Source organism: Rattus norvegicus, chromosome 20 (genome assembly GCF_021556685.1).
Source record: "Rattus norvegicus strain SHRSP/BbbUtx chromosome 20, alternate assembly SHRSP_T2T, whole genome shotgun sequence".
In the NCBI taxonomy this organism is placed as follows: Eukaryota; Metazoa; Chordata; class Mammalia; order Rodentia; family Muridae; genus Rattus; species Rattus norvegicus.
The window spans coordinates 67501-84015 of NC_141553.1; the positions used below are offsets into that span (position 1 = coordinate 67501).

Genomic DNA, 16515 nt, shown 5'->3' on the forward strand with positions numbered 1-16515 from the left:
CCAGGGAGACAGTCGCTATGCATTGTACTTCCCCACCCCTGCTCCTTCCATCCGCTGCACCCACGGGAGGTAAGGGGTGGGGAAGGCACTGCTGCGGTCTGAAGATCACTCCACTGGACGGGCGGGGCAGAAAGACACAAGAGAAGAGGAAAGTTGTTAGTGTTTCCGGTGAGTGCAATCTGTACTGAAAGCCATGCTGCAGAAGGAGCAACAGCCTGGGATTCATGAATGAAAGACACACACACACATGCACGCGCACACGCACGCATGCACATACGCACTTAATTTTACTACGCTTTGACTCCTTAATGCTGAGCGCTGCTAGCAAGCGCCCCCCGCCCCCGGTATCCCCGAGTTAACTGTGCGACCATGAACAGTAGCTTGGTCCCCAGTTGAGCGAAGGGTCAACTTGGTCCCCAGAGACCCCCAAGGGACGGTAGGAGCTTTGCCTGTTCCCGCGCACCAGGCCCCGTCAGTAGCTGCAGCGCCCCACCCCCATAGATTTGTGGCCATCAGTGACATAAGGGCAACGCCCCAGGCCCCTCCACAGGTAGAGGACCGGACCTGTGGTCATGAAGGCTCAAGACAAATCTACATTTTATGAGGCACCTAAAGCCTGGGGGCCTAGCCAATGAGCTTTCCTTCCCAGAGACTCCTTCCTGCGAAAGGGATTTAATCTCAGGCCCGCCCTGGGAAGTGGGGTACGGTTTTACACGTGTACTTTCCACCATGACAATAAACGCCTCAGAACCTGGGCCGCCTTTTCATCAGGATCCGCCGTGGGGAGCCACGGAGGCCTCCGCCCACAGAGCCGCGGTCTGATATCCGTGCACGGCCTCCCCGCGCTCCCAGCCCTGAGCACCGCCGAGCCCAAGCCTGCAGCCACCGTCAGACCGAAGCCTCCCCGAGGGCCCGGCTGAGCTCCCCGCTTCCCCACCCCAGCCCCGGGCCTGACCCAGCCTGCGGCCCCCACTCCGTTCCCAGCTCCTCCGCGGCTCCGGGTGGCGCCGGGATGTCCAGGAGCCTGAGTCCCGGACTGCCCCGGCCTCCCTGCAGCCCCCGGGACCCCTGAGCCAGCTCCTGTCCTGCACCGCAGACTGAGCTTCCCCACCCCTGGAGCGGTGTCCGGGGCTTCCCCGCGGCCCAGCACCCACTAGCGACAGCGCGGGGTGAGCTCCGTCAGGTTTCCCGCGTTCGGCCCGAGCGGCCACGCCCTCTGGCAGAGCGGACGCGGGACCCACAACCCTGAAACTCAATCTCTTAAAGTCTGGACTTCACCTCTGCTACCCCAGGGGCAGTTCCCGCGTCCACTCACCCTGCTTCTCACGTGACTGAGGCCCTGAGGTCCGACCTTCTCCCCCGTCACGGCGACCTGCGCCTCCTTCCTCTCCCAGGTCCTCATCTGTGGGAGCCTCCAAGCCCCGCCCCACTCACCTGCCAGGCCATTGGCCCCGGGATCTTTATTGATTGATCAGAAACCAATTGGAGATGAGGACCCCACCCCCCCGACTGTGCACGCGGGAATTCCCGATGCTGGGGCCGGATTAAGTCAGGCATTAGAACCCCAGCAAAAGCCACAATGAAGGGATTTTGGTAAAGACTCGAACACCGAACCCCGGGAGTCTCGCTGCACCAGGACCACAGTGCGGGGAAGGAACGGGAAGGGTTTTTCATTCTTTTCCACACTTTTTATTCCATCCTCTAATGCTCATAACCTGCATTGACCAACCTTAAAACACCTTAGACACAAAAACACTTCCTCAGAGCTTTGGTATCTTCAGACCTGGCACAAACCTTAAACTTTACCCTTTCCTCCTATCCGGTTGTTCATTGTGAGACACGGGAGGTCGGTAACCGGGATCCCTTACGGAAAAGCAAGTTTCTTTAGGTAAAGAAACTTGTCCAGTCTTCAAACCCTTCAGACCTGAGGTAAAAAAGATTTTACCTGAGTAGGCGGGAGGATAACTCACAGGCAAAGATCAATTAAAGGCAGAGACTGACCGGTTACCCGGATGCCCACCCGACTGGGATCCTGGGGTGTCGATGGCTTCACTGGGGACCAAGGTCCCACCTCAGGGTCAGCCTTGGCTGCCAGGCCTGGCAACCCTGACCTTCCTGGGGGAGAAACTCGGGAGACCGACCTGACTCTGTCTTAAGCAGCACAAGGCCTGTCCTGTGCCCCATTTGTCCACGGTTTGGGCAGGGTCCTGGCAGTGGGGAAGGCATTGGGGCAGTAACGCCCAGTGGTCAGTGCACCCCAGTCCACGTGGAGTCCTTTGTCGCGATGCCCACATCTTGGAGACCTTGAAGGGGTCACTGCTAGGGTTTGGGGGGTCTCTGTCGTGGTGAGTTAGGGTTAGCATCTTAAATGCCATTCTCAGCAGGTTCTCCGACAGGTTTGAGGGCTGCTACCGACCAAGCGAATCTGAGTTAAACAACCTTTGTCTGTTTTTAGTTATCTGCTCTAAACTGTCCCTGTGTGTGAAAATAAACACCTTTTAAAGAGTAAAGACAGAGCATAACCATAATTTTTGGAAGACAAAAACTAAGTTCTAACAACTGAAAACAATGTGATGCCTTCCAGATACCAAGTGGGTTACTATTACGTGACGAGTTTTGGCTGTCAGGGCCACCAAGCGAGGTCCATTGCTTTTGTTTTCTCCGACCCATAACGGAGACGGCTGCCAGCCATGTGGCTGCCTTAAGTCAGTGAAGCTATGACTCCTCCTTCTTTATCCCATAGTCAAGATAGCAACCATCCCTGTGTTGTTTAAACCATTCCTCCAGACACCTGGCAGAATCTGGCAATCGAGGTTTAGACCCAAAAGTGTCCATTTTCTAGGCTTAACTGGAACCCGAAGGCTCAGCTGCACATAATCCTGGGGCTGTACAGTTGGGAATGAGGGTAGCTTGGGGTCAAACATCTGATCATCTTGCCTCTGACTCCTGAATGCTGGGATTAAAGCCATGAAAAACACCCTGCACAGCTCAAAAATGGAGTCCTGAATTTACATTTGTGGGTTTGCACATTTTCTTCTGCTTTTTGTTTTAAGCTTTTTTGTTTGTTGTTAGTTGAGACAGAGTTTCTCTGTGTAGTCCTGACTGTCCTGGAACTCTCTGTACACCAGGCTTGGCTGGAATTCACAGAGATCCTCCTGCCTCTGCCTCCCAAGTGCTGGGATTAAAGGCATGAGCCACCACCACCTGGACTCTTTTTGAGGCTTTATTCCACCTCCTTAGAAACTCTCACGTTCCGTGTACATACTTTTTGGATTGCTATATATTCTTAGTAATTATCCTTTTCCTCCCAAGCAACATCATTCTTCATAATTTTATCTTCTGATTTCTACTTGGTCCAACATGAGTATAGCGACTTCAGAATTCTATTGGTTAAGGTATGCACCATAAACATTCTTGTAGACACTACAAAGTTTAATATTGCTTTTTAACCACTTGAATACTCGCTGTCTTTTAATTGGTGTATTGAAAAAATTCATGATTAATGTATTTTTATGTGTTTAATATTAAAATCTGTGGCGTTTCTAGTTATAAATTGGACATTTTTATTATTCACTTCATCATTACGGTTGGATTATTACTCATTCCTTGTTATTCTCTTTGAAAAGCATTTTGTTAACATTTAGTGAATTTCCCTACATTAGACTTCAAGCCACCAAGAACCAGTGACTTAGTTAGGGTTTCATTGCTGTGAAGAGATCCATGACCAAGACAATTCTTACAAAGGTGAACATTTCATTGGAGCTGAATGTTCAGTCCATCATCATCTTAGCAGGAAGCATGGCAGCTGCAGGCAGGCACGGTGCTGGAGAAGGCATCCAGGAAGTGACGTCTTCCTCCCTGGGCGGAGCTTAAACATAAGACGTCACAGCCCAGCTCTACAGTGACACAAGCCCAGACCTACATCCCGGGTCAGCTCTACTCTGACTTCCCAGGAGGCTCCAGTGCTGTCCGTGCAGTAAAGGACCTCATGGTTCTAAAATCCCAGGTCTTCCTTGACCTGGAGGGCAGATTGTGTTCATATGAAAGAGCATCACAATTATGTTTAATACTGTGGTTGTCCTGGTGTTTACAGTGTACGCTTTTAATGAATCAGAGTCTACATTCAAATTATATGCACTATGAAGATCATAGCATAATAAATTCTCAACTTTCCTTCCTAACTTTGTGGTGCTGTTATTAGCGTTAGCACATATTTTTCCTCTGTGTGTTCTGTAAACACATAGACTATTGATACTATTTTTACCACTGCCAATTTTCTTTTAGAGAATGTTAAAGTAGAAATTATTTAAACTTTCATTTATTTGATTCTTATGTTTTCTGCACAGTATAGATCCCGGTTTCTCTCTGGTGTCATAGTCTCTCCTGCCTGAAAAACATTTTATCATGAAATTGATCCACTGATAGAACTGAGTACACAGATGATGTGAACTCAACATTTGTTTCCCTGCACAAGTCTGTACTCTCTTTACTTTACTTTGTGTGTACAATTATGGGTTAGTAGTTTCTTCCCGTAGGTCATGTTAAAGATACCTTCAAGCTACTACAAGTTCTGGTGGACAGTGACTATAATTTTTATCTTATCTTCACTTTCTGCATTAATGTTGCTATTATTTCTCTAGTTGCCTTCAAAATAATTTCTTCTCAGAAATTCAAGTATGGCACAACTATGTGTATAGGCTATGTGACAGGCTTGTTGTTTTGGGTATAGATGTAGCTGGTTGGATTTATGATTTATAAGGCTTTATATATTTAATTTCCAGATCTATTTATCTTTTTAATATTTTATGAATTTTTAAGTTATGTTGCTGGTATCAATCAATTTTTAAAATTTATCAGCAATTGCTTCTTCAAATATTTCTTTTTTTATATTAAAGACGGGTTTATTGGGACGATGCTTTCTGGTGGGCAAGGTCACTGGCCCCAAGCACCAAGGCCAGGGAAGTTGCCATGGGAAAGGGGATGAGTAGGAGAGAGGAAGGGGCACTGAGAGAGGAGAAAAAAGAGCTCTTTTTTTTTTTCAAATCTTTGTTCTGTTCCTTTATGATCCTATCGTAACTTGTGTTATTTTAAAACATCTTCATCTAAACCAAGGAGCTTACTGTGTGCTTTCAGCACCTATGGAGTGGTAACAAGCCGCCCCAGGTTAGTTCCTAAGGTCTTTTTAAGTGTGGCTTTTCCTGTCATTCATGTATATATGTATGTATGCATGCATGTATGTATGTGTGTATGTATGCATGTATGTATATATTATTTTTAAATTTTTACATAACCTATATTCTACAAGAATATAAACTGAAAACACACTTTTGATAAATTACTTAACCAATCTTTCTCTCTATTTGGGGAGGCCAAAGAAGGGACAGACTGACACTGGCCTCACCTCTGTACGCGGATCTGAGAAGCTGCTCAACTCTCAGACAGGAGACCCAAGCAGCTTGTCATTCACTCTCATCACCATGAACTCCTTATGCTTGATTCTGTCTTTATAATATTACAACACCATCTTAAGTCTTACACAGAGACTTGCGTGTATGACAACTGTTCAATGTACACCACGCAACCTGTACTTTGGTGATAGGATAAACCATATATTATGCATATTAAGCTGCCTTTAACTCTCAAAAACATTAATTTTATGTGGCTCAGTGTAACACTAAACTGCTGAAAGATATTATAAATCCCTTCTTGAAAGACTCCTAGGCTAAGGTCCAAGAATACTGAATTAGAAATGAAAAATTTAGTACTTAAGATTGGAAGTTAAGAAATCAGATTTTCGGGCTGGGGAGATGGCTCAGTGGTTAGGAGCACTGACTGCTCCTCCAGAGGTCCTGAGTTCAATTCCCAGCAACCACATGGTGGCTCACAACCATCTGTAATGGGATCTGATGCCCTCTTATGATGTGTCTGAACACAGCGACAGTGTACTCAGAAAAAAAAAACTTAAAAAAAAAAGGAAATCAGATTTCCATTATCAGTTTATTCTTCAGAATTTTTTCAGTCAACGTTCATGTTCTGGTTAGTTTTATGTCAATTTGACACAAACTGGAGTCATCTCAGAGGAGAGAACCACAATTTTAAAATGTTCCATAAGACTGGGCTGCAGGCAAGCCTGTAAGGCATTTTCTTCATCAGCCATTGATGTGGGAGGCCATTGTGGATGGGGCCATGGCCGGGCTGGGGGTCCCTTGTGCTATAGAAAAGGAGGCTAAGCAGATCACAGTGAACAAGGCAGTAAGCAGCACCCTTATATTATTATTATTATTATTATTATTATTATTATTATTATTATTATTATATTACCATTTAGGAGACTTGGTCAGCTTCATTTTCTCTACCAATTACAGAATCAAAAGGTTGAAAAAATCTTGACAGCCTGCTGGTGGAAAAATGCATTATAAAAAAAATCTTTGTTTTGAGGTTGGGGATTTAGCTCAGTGGTAGAGCGCTTGCCTAGCAAGCGCAAGGCCCTGGGTTCGGTCCCCAGCTCCGAAAAAAAAAAAGAAAAAAAGTCTTTGTTTTAAGCTGCCAGGCTTTTGCCTAAGGTCAACAAATTAGAGGGACAGAAGAGATGGCTCATTGGTGAAATGACTTTTGTGCAAGCATGAGGACCTGAGTTCAAATGCCCAGAACCCACCTGCAAATTATGCATGGTGCAGATGTGTCTGTAACCTCAGTATCATGGAGTATGAGGGAGACAGACAGATCCTAGAGCTGGCTGGACACCAGTCTCACAGAATCAATAAGGTGTATCCAGGTGTAAGGGTGCATGAGTTGTATGTAAGAATATATAGGAGTTTGTGTGTGTTTGTGTGAGTGCGTATGAGTGTGTGAATGTGTGAGTGTGTGTGTGTGAGATGTAGGGTGAATTGGGTATAGAAGCAGATGCGTATGACCTGTCTGGATTTGATGAGGAGAAGAGCAGTCATTCTGCACATTCTGAGTTTTAATCGTCTAAGATAAAATCAGAAGCTCTGTGACTTTTAGATGAGAAGGGAGCACGGTTGCCAGGAGCAGAGAGCACAGTGGTCAGGACGGCTGCCTGAAAGGCCAAGTGGGCTAACAGTAGGGGGTACCAGATTTCTGCCGCGTGCACAAAATGAGAGCCCCTGGGAAAGCTTTATAGCTTCTGTGCGCATGCAGCCAGCAATGTGGAGCGACTTGTGAACACATCTGAGCCACAACATCCAGGACGATGGCCTCTGACAAACCTGCCTTTCCAAACTGCATGAGGTTTCTTATCATTCAAGTCTAACACAAGAAGACAAATGGGAGGGTCCAACTCAAACACTAGCAACCCAGGCATGCTTTGGACATTTTTATGAGACAGACCTTGAGTTGATTCAAATGTGAGTGCATAGCACCCTCCATTAAGTCATCTCACCCCAACTTAGCACAGAGTTCACACAGTCTTCCACATTCAAAATCAACTTAATATAAAATGCTTCTAGCACAATTATTGAGAATTTGACCACGATTCCTATCAGCTACCATCTATTTTTTAATTTTTTTTGAAACAGAAAGGGATTCCAAGAAGTTGGTGGGAATCTATTAAAAATAATTAATAAAGCTGCAGTCTACTATGTGCAGAGAGAGGATGGTTAAGTGCCTGACACAGTAATTCACAAGCAAGAAAGGGCTTTGTTATTTTTATTCAAAGTAAACAATGCACCAAGGGTGCAATGCCATTTGCCTTATGTGTTCTTTTGTAACACAGCTCTCAGGGCAGCCTAAATGCCATGATCCTGATGTAGCTGTGTTCACTGTCTAGATGGCCACTCTCTCCTTGTCAAAACCCCAGGTGTGCTTGAGTCTCATGTAAATGATTGGTACTCACCAAACTTGACGATCCCTTATCAAAAGCTGGGCTAAGGGGTTGGGGATTTAGCTCAGTGGTAGAGCACTTGCCTGGCAAGCGCAAGGCCCTGGGTTCGGTCCCCAGCTCCGGAAAAAAGAAAAAAAAAACCTGGACTAAGCTTGACCACTAGAGCCTGGAAGGGATGGTATCGCCAGTAGATATATAAGGAGGGTTTTATTCACTTAGGTGCATTAAAAAGTCCGAGACGGAAAACAGCTTCTCTAAAGCCACCCTTGCCAAGCTTGGATGCTGTCCTCTTGGTGCATAGCCCTGGACAAAACCCATCCATAGTCAAGCACAGCGAGAAGACCAACTCCTGGTTCATAGTAAAATTGGGGATATCAGGGAGCTCCTGCTGGGCCTCGCCCTTTCTCAGGACTCCTAGGGATTTTGGAGAGCATTGTCATTTACAGTCATTTAATTGGGGTTATTCTCCCATAGGATCATTTCACCTGATAACAGAACTCCTTACCTATGGCCCTAGGTGTCCTTGGTAATCAGGTTAACAACTGTAATGATGGTAGGAGAACTATTCTACACCAACTGTTAATCCTGAGATTGGCCAGAAAAAACATTTTGAGCCAAATTTAAAGAAATCTTTAAATATTAAATATTGACCAAGGGATAGACTTTGCTCAGGACCATTTAATGGAATTTCCAGCTGAGAATGGCCTCGAGCCATGCGTTGCAGGGGTTTATAAGGACAAACCTATAGGACACTTATTTTCCCATGGGACTTTGTTGTTTTCTAAGAACGACAGCTTCCAGCTTCCCAGGACGTTACTTGGTCCCTGGGCAGGTGAGGCATACGGGTTAATTCTGGGAATTACACAACCTCAATCTGTTGTCATCATAGTCTCTTCACCTCTATCCGTTGTTCCTCTAGTAAGCAGTGTGTATCATAAACGAGGTATTGCATATCAAGTAATGGGTATAAACAAAATTTCTACTGCTATGATCCATTACTAGCTTGAGTCCATTCTCAATGTATTTAAATGAAAGCGCTCTTTCTCTATCTATCTATCTATCTATCTATCTATCTATCTATCTATCTACCCCCTCTTATATTAAACTGACAAGATGATTTCTATTTGAATAGATGGGCACATTTTATTTGGAAAACACTGGATTTTTCTAATATTTGTAAGGTTCTACACTAATAGGTTAGTTCAATAATACGTATGTGAACCATTCGGTTTAGGGAAAAAATAAGACCAGGCTGACTCATTACAGCAGTCTATTTTGGTAATTTTAACTTCTCATTCTTACAAGGCTCTGTGGCCTGAGTTGGGGCCTGGTTCTCTCAATTCTAACACTCAGTGACTTTCCAGATCTAGCAAAAATGTTGTAAACATCTATAACTTACAAAGCAACAAGGGGGAATGGAGGGGGGGGGGCACCGACCTTTACGAAGAAATAGCAACGTTTGAGGAAGGTAGAAGAAAGAACATCCAGAATTTAAGACGGGCAGCGTAGCTGGAATTTCCAACCCCTTAAAAACCACACAACCCAGCTGTTAGAATCATAAGCTCTCTGCCTAGAACGGGCAGATACAACACGACATTACCTTATTCCCCAGCTACAGGACCCCCTTCCTACTTGCGGTTTCTCCTGGCCACAGGGTTCTGGTCCATCCTGCTTCCTCCTCCTGCGTCCTCTCTCCTTCCCGTCCGTCCTCCTCTCTGCTCACCTGTCCACACTCTCTAAGACCTCACACCCCACCTTTCCCCTCCACTGCCCAATCACAGACTCCGGCCTTTATTGTCCAGTTAAAATGGGGAGAAGGCTCACCTGTCACCGAGTAGGACTGTGCTCGCCTGGGGCAGCCCTGGGAGGAAGCAGAATTAACATCAGAATGTGAACAGCATCAGGCCAACCCACAACAGGGCTGAACCAGAGTTGGAAAGGAGAGGGCAGTGCATGGGCAATTACTGGATGCAAGAGAGGATGGGAGAAGATGGGAGAGGACTTCCTGGGGCTGAGAGGAGAGAGAGTCCAGAGGGAGAAAGAAGCAAAGAGCCCTGAGGAATGTCAGGGCCTGAGGGCTCCTTGTGGGCACTGGGCAGACGGGGGGAGGCAGCCCCGTGTGGGTGGAAAACATCAACAGGAAGCAGAAAAGCCCCTTCCAGATGGCTCCAAGGGCCTTGAACGCCACAGCAAACTCTCGGGATTTCTATCTGTAATTCGTTCTGAGCCCGGGAGCGCAATGATTTGTTCTGTCTTTCCTAGGAGAGGTCCTGGGAATAGAAGGAAATCATAAAAATTAAGTAATTAATTAAGTTAAAAGTTTAAAAATAATTGGAGAGGGAAAGAAAGTTAGGTTTAGCTTTTATATAAAGGAAAAGCCACCACTACTGTAGAAAAGAGAATCTGAATGAAAAGGTTGCCATACACGCATGTGGTATGACGTGCCTACATGTCTAGAGCTTGGACGTTAAGGCAGAAGAGTGGAGAGTTTGAGGCCAACCTGAGCTACACATGGAGACCTTGTCTCAAAAATAAAACAGAAAGAGCAGAAAAGAGAAGAAGGAGACAAGAGAGGGAAGAAAAAGGATGGGAGGGAAGGGGGCTGCTTTCAAGTGGGGGTAGCTCTTATAAATTAATGGTTGGAATTCATTGTAAACAGTGCCAACGTCTACAGAAAGGGTAAGACCATGACAGCTAAATAAAGATTGGGGATTTGAAAGTAAAAAAGCAATCTGGCTTGTGTTTGACCTCACGTACTTATGTATCAGGCTGGCTCTGCTGTTTTACAAGCAACAGTAACTAATGCTTGTAAAATACAGAATATGTTTTGGAAAGCAAAATACTTTTCTTTAATGCTTCAGACTCATAAACGTAATTCAGGGAACACATAATTTGACTGTCCTGTTAGTTCCTTGTTGGGAGAGATGCGGCTCAATCATTGAGAAAGAAATCTGAGTGTCTAGGTCTTTGGAGAAGGCTGGCTTAGGGGCTAAGGCTGACAATGTGGAAGCAGCAGATGGGTCCCTGGTCAAGGTTTAGGCTGTGCAGATCGTTCCATGTTTATTCCTAAAAATACACTTCCAGAAAGCTATGTGAGGCCTGGCAACATGGCTCAGAGGGGATAAAAAAGCTCTTACCTCATAAACCTAAAGACCTGAGTGCAAGTCCCAGAGCTCATGCAAAGGTAAACAGAACCAATTCCACAAAGTTACCCTGATCTTCACACATGTGCCATAATATGTATGTGCCCTCACATTCACCATACACACAACAAAATTAATAATTTTTGTCAAAAACTTTAAAAATAAATGTGATATGAATACCATATTTTAGGACATTGGATCTTATACAAAGTGCACTCAGATAACAAACATTAGTGTGGCAATCTCTTTGCATGTTATTTAGAGTAATGCACAATATGTGTGAGTAATATAATCCCTGTTGTTCGTATGAGAAAAGTGAAGCTCTCAGGAGATGAATGGAGGAGTGACAAACCAGCATCGGAGGAGTGAACAGACGAGCCTGAGGAGAAGGGGCTGTGAACATGAGAGATGAGTAGCAGAGCTAGGCTCACCCAGTGGACAGGAAGTGAGGGCTGCAGAAGCTCAGGGAAGTGGGACCAAGGTGGAGGTGGAAGGCAACCGGAGCAATGCAGGTGTCCCCTGCAAAGCTGTATGAGTTCTGGGCCAGGAGTAGCTTAGGAACAGAGAAGCCCTCAGCACAGTTTTGCGCTGTCTTTCTCGGTCTCACACCTAAGATGCAAACCATCCCTTTGTCTGTATCCAGTCTGTGTACGTCACCCACCCATGTGTTGCTCCATCGCTGTCTCTGTCCCAAATCTACTGTCACTGCAGCTCTGTGTTCAGATAACTTCCGTAGAAGCCCATTGCTACCACAGTGCTGTGTTCTCACGCTACCTTTATCTTACTACGGAGTGGCATTGCCATCCCACATCATCACAGGAAGAACAGTGCACATAATAGTTTAAGGGTAAAACAGCCAATTTGCATCACTTTTACTGTAGGATTCAGTTAAAAATGGCTGTTAACCTGTTGTTGTGTTTAATGTATAGGCTAAAGTTTATCATCAACATCCATGTACAGAAAAACAGCACACATAAGGTTTGCTATTCCACTGGAGTCTCGACATGCATTTCCCATGGATAAGGAATTACTGGTGCTACTGAAGGACAGAGCACAGTACAAAAATACATACTGAACGCACTTGCCAGGACTAATGTGTTTATGCACACACCCAGTCCAAAGGAGAACATGGAAGCCACCATTTAATCAAAGCCTCCTTAGGAAATGTGTTTTCCACATGATGACGCCTGCACCGCCATGGTACCAAGAACCAGGCGTAGGCCTGCAAGGTTTAAGAGAAAACGCATATTCCGATCATTTGTGTTATGGAAACACCAAAACTTTTACTGAGGTTCACAGAAGATGTACCCCAAGCCCACCAGTGAGAGCACAATGGAGAAACAAGTTTACATTCTCAGCAGGAAAACAGAAACCTTAACCCAGCCCTGACTTGAAAAGATCTTAGTGCCCGGGTTAATCCACCATGGCCAAACAGAAAGGCCAGGATGTTCCTGTGTTAGGAACAAAAGGCTTCCACGGCACAGGCCAGGCTCAGCAGGGGCAGCCACTGACAGGGCCCAGGAGGGTCCGACATCCACATATGCACAATTTTCAGTCAACTAAAGCTTAAGTACCAAAATATTTTTAGTTAAAGCTGTTTTATATGGGAATATTTCTACAATGAGATAATCCCTATAAAGCATGGAACACAAGTCCCGGCACACAGAGTTCAGTAAGTGTTTATGATTCTTAATGTTAATTCAGTGTATTATGTAAGCGCCTGCCTTAGGAATCAGAATAAAGAGCATAATTACTCCTCTTGGTGGCCCAAGGTCCTCATAGTAAATATTAATTACTTAACGGGGCTCTGAGCATGAGGACATCCTGGAAGTGGCCAGAATTCTGGGGTTGTTGGTTCCTGCACAGCTCCAGTGCGAGGGCTGCCTGATGGTGGGCCTGGCAGTCAGCTGATTTCCACTCACTCTATTGAGCCGTCGGTCCTCACGGCTGTCACTGTGCTGCACTGGCCATTTCTCACCTCACAGTTTCCTACCTCCGAGCATCTCTGAGCCGAGACACTGAGCAAGTTAAATATTGGAAAAACATACAAACAAGGGCTGGACTGTTTAACCAACTGTTTCTGGGTGAATGAGTCTTTGAAGCACATTTCAGCAGCCTATTCCCAATGTGATCAGGACTCTGGCTGGAGGTCAGGATGTGCAAACTTGCTCAACTACATGTATTTTACAGGACTGTGCTCCCACACCAAAGGGAACCTTTTGATCTGTAGTTTAGGTGCAGAGCATCTGGGTGACAAACCATCTTCTTCAAACAGACATAGAGCCTTTTGTCATCTCAAATAAATCTCACCTACCTTCTTAGGGAAGAGACAAGAATTCTCCCTTTTTTGGCAAGGGTTTTGCATTTTTATTGTTTTAAAAAGATTTATTTATTATATACAATGTTCAGCCTGCATACCAGAAGAGAATACCAAGATCCCATCACAGATGGCTGTGAGCCTCCATGTGGTTGCTGGGAATTGAACTCAGGACCTCTGGAAGAGCAGTCAGTGCTCTTAAGCACTGAGCCATCTCTCCAGTGCATTTTTATTCTTAATATAATTTCCCAGGATCACTGTATCCATATTTTAGTGAATGTACTTAAATTTAGTTTTCTGATCATGAACAAATTTATAGTAGATCAAGATGACTGGATGGAAGGAACATGCGTTGCACTTGGCAACAGTTTTCAAAAGCAAACTCTGTTAACCATCAATGAGTTGGGACTTAGATGCTCAGTGAGTGACTCTGAGCAGCCACAACAACGCGGTTGAGTTACACTGCACGATTGTAGAATTGTGTAGTAACAGCACAGAACCCAGACACATCCTCCTTACACGTAAGTCAGCTTAGATGTTTTACACTATTCAGTGTAATGTGGATTCTAAGAAAACACATTGAATTACTAGGAAATCGTGATCTCTGCATGAACATCAAAGACCAGAATTCATTGCCTGTTCGTCAGACAACGTTACCAAGGAGAAGCGGTGCAGGACCTCAGAGGCCAATCACAGACACAGGTGGGAAAGCTGTAAGGAAAACCCGCAGGACTTTTCTTTCCCTGCCCATCACTAACGTAGCCAGGGGCACTTTGGTCATTGTGTGTTCTTCCTATGAACCTTTCAAATTCTGAAGAAGCTTGGAATTAAACATTTTGAAAACTAATAGTCACATAACAGGGATCTTTCTGGAAATGCTTCAAAGTGCCAGCAGCAGATCCCACGATCTGATGCTCTGTTGAATGGCAAGGAGGTGGACATGGAGGACGGTCTAGAAAGACTGCCATGTGAATCTTAAAGATCTTAAAGATCTCTACCTGTCCAATCTGTGTCTGTGTTTAAATAAACACTAGTTTTTAAATAAAATAAACACTGTCAGAAGCTGGAGGGAGGCACCTTGGAACCCTCTCTTACATTTCATAACACGATGGGGTGGTCCTCTCTGGCCAAGGATCATTGACTCTGATAGAGCATCTCCTGGAGTGATGGAGTCTGGCTTGAGACGGCCTTTCCTGTGCTTTAAGCTCTAGTCCCTCCTGGTCATTTTGATGCCTCTAATTGTGTCAAGTGAAACAGACTGTGTTAGAACTGATGCCTAGGTTTACTCCATACCCTAGAGAAACGGGCGTCCAGGAGCCAACACCAGTCGAGGCTGCTCTCTCTGAGTCTACTCCTCAATGTTGTCATCACCTCAGCAATTTCCCGAAGATTAGACAGATAATTTGTAGCTCAGGGTTTCGCATCCATGAATTTCTGCTTGGAAAACCTGGGCGTGATATCCACACCTCTAATCTCACCCTTCAAGAGGTAGAGGTCGGAGGATCTCCAATTCAAGACGACCCTGGCTGCATGTGATATTCTATCTTAACACATCACTGTCCTCATGGGGAAAAAGAAATGGAAAATAAAAGGAGGTGTAGAAGGAAATATTATCTTCATAATGGGTGTGACTTTGAGTTTTATGGTTATATTATTACTCTGGGAGAGAGTGCAAGATACAAGCTTTTCTGGTTATACGGAACACAGTATTTTGGAAGAAAGATTTTGTCTTTGTGTTTTTAAAAAGTGTGATTAGGCTCTGGGAACCTCAGAGTCATACTGATCAGATTTGAGAGAGGGAGACTGCCAGAAAAATTAGATTCAGGAGAATCAAACAGGATATCTCGATTCTAATCTTTTGTCTTGAGAGTTGTATTTTGCAGAATGTGCCTACTTGGATTCCTGGTCTCAAGGACTTTCAGCTGGGTCAGGTCAGGACACATCGGCTACAGCATTTGCTTCATTCTTCCTACCCCATACCCACAAGGATATCTCAATGCCCATGTACAGCTTGAAGAAGTTATGGAGGAGTCGTCGCCCCAATTCCCTGGACTTTTGAGGGGCTGAAAGTGGTTATTCTAAGGTTGTTTCATGAGGAATTTAGAAATGGTTGTAATTTAACAGGGAGGAATTAGCTAGATTTAGTTATACAGTCATAATCTCATTTGGTAACTAAGCTAAAATCATATCTTTACTTTGGTATAGAATTTGTTAAAAAAATTTGTAAAAAGTACAAGGTTTAGATTCAGTCCTTCTATTGATGCCATTACAAATTTATGAGCTGATTACACATGTGACTTAAGGGCCAAATAGCAAATTCATGGCTCTGAGTTCGCTAGTACACTTTCAACATAATAAGATAAAAACCCCTAACCCTAAGCTCCTCACCCCAACCATAAACACTAAACTTAAATCCTAAACCGAACCTGAACCCCCTAGCCCTAACCCAGACATGGAGTTGCAGAGTTTGGAGTCTGCCCAGCTGGTTTCCTGTCTTGCTGTGAGGATTACAGCTCAGTGATTCGATGAATCTCAGGAAAGACTTTGAATTTTTAACATTGTTGAGACTGCTATAGATTATGGGGACTTGGGAAGTTGGATTAAATGTACTTTGCATTATGCTATGTTTAGGTATGGGCCATACAGACTCATGTGTTTGAACAAGTCAATGGGAACCAGAGAGTGGAATGTGATTATTTGTATAAGCTCCGCCCAGGGGGTGGCAGTACTAGGAGGTGTGGCCTTGTTGAGGGAGGTGTGGCCTTGTTGGAGTAGGTGTGGCCCTGTTGGAGTGGGTGTGTCACTTTGGCATGACCTTTAAGACCCTCATTCTAGCTGCCTGGAAGCCAGTATTCTGCTAGCAGCCTTCAGATGGAGACGTAGAGCTCTCAGCTCCTCCTGCACCAGGCCTGCCTGGATGCTGCCCTGCTCCCGCCTTGATGATAATGGACTGAACCTCTGAACCTGTAAGCCAGCCCCAATCAAATGTTGTCTTTTATAAGACTTGCATTGGTCATGGTATCTGCTCACAGTAGTAAAGCAGTGGGTGTGGCTTTAAAGACTGATGGTCTCTGGTTTTCTATGTCAACTTCAGACAAGCTGGAGTTATCACAGAGAAAGGGGCCTCCCTTGAGAAAGTGCCTCCATGAGATCCAGCTCTAAGGCATTTTCTCAATCAGTGATCAATGGAGGAGGACCCAGCCCACTGTGGG

The 16515-nt window shown here is 44.9% G+C and overlaps 1 long non-coding RNA gene across 1 annotated transcript in view; it reads right to left on the bottom strand.

Moving 5' to 3' along the window:
- The window catches only part of LOC147998415 (uncharacterized), a 2386-nt gene extending 950 nt beyond the window's left edge, over positions 1–1436 (bottom strand). Inside the window, exons 1-2 of the long non-coding RNA XR_015645987.1 lie at positions 1316–1436; positions 1–113 (exon numbers count right to left, since the gene is read on the bottom strand). The exon at positions 1–113 is cut by the window's left edge and continues 25 nt beyond it. This is a non-coding gene — a long non-coding RNA (uncharacterized LOC147998415). The remainder of the gene's footprint in view (positions 114–1315) is intronic.
- Positions 1437–16515: the final 15079 nt, after the last annotated feature.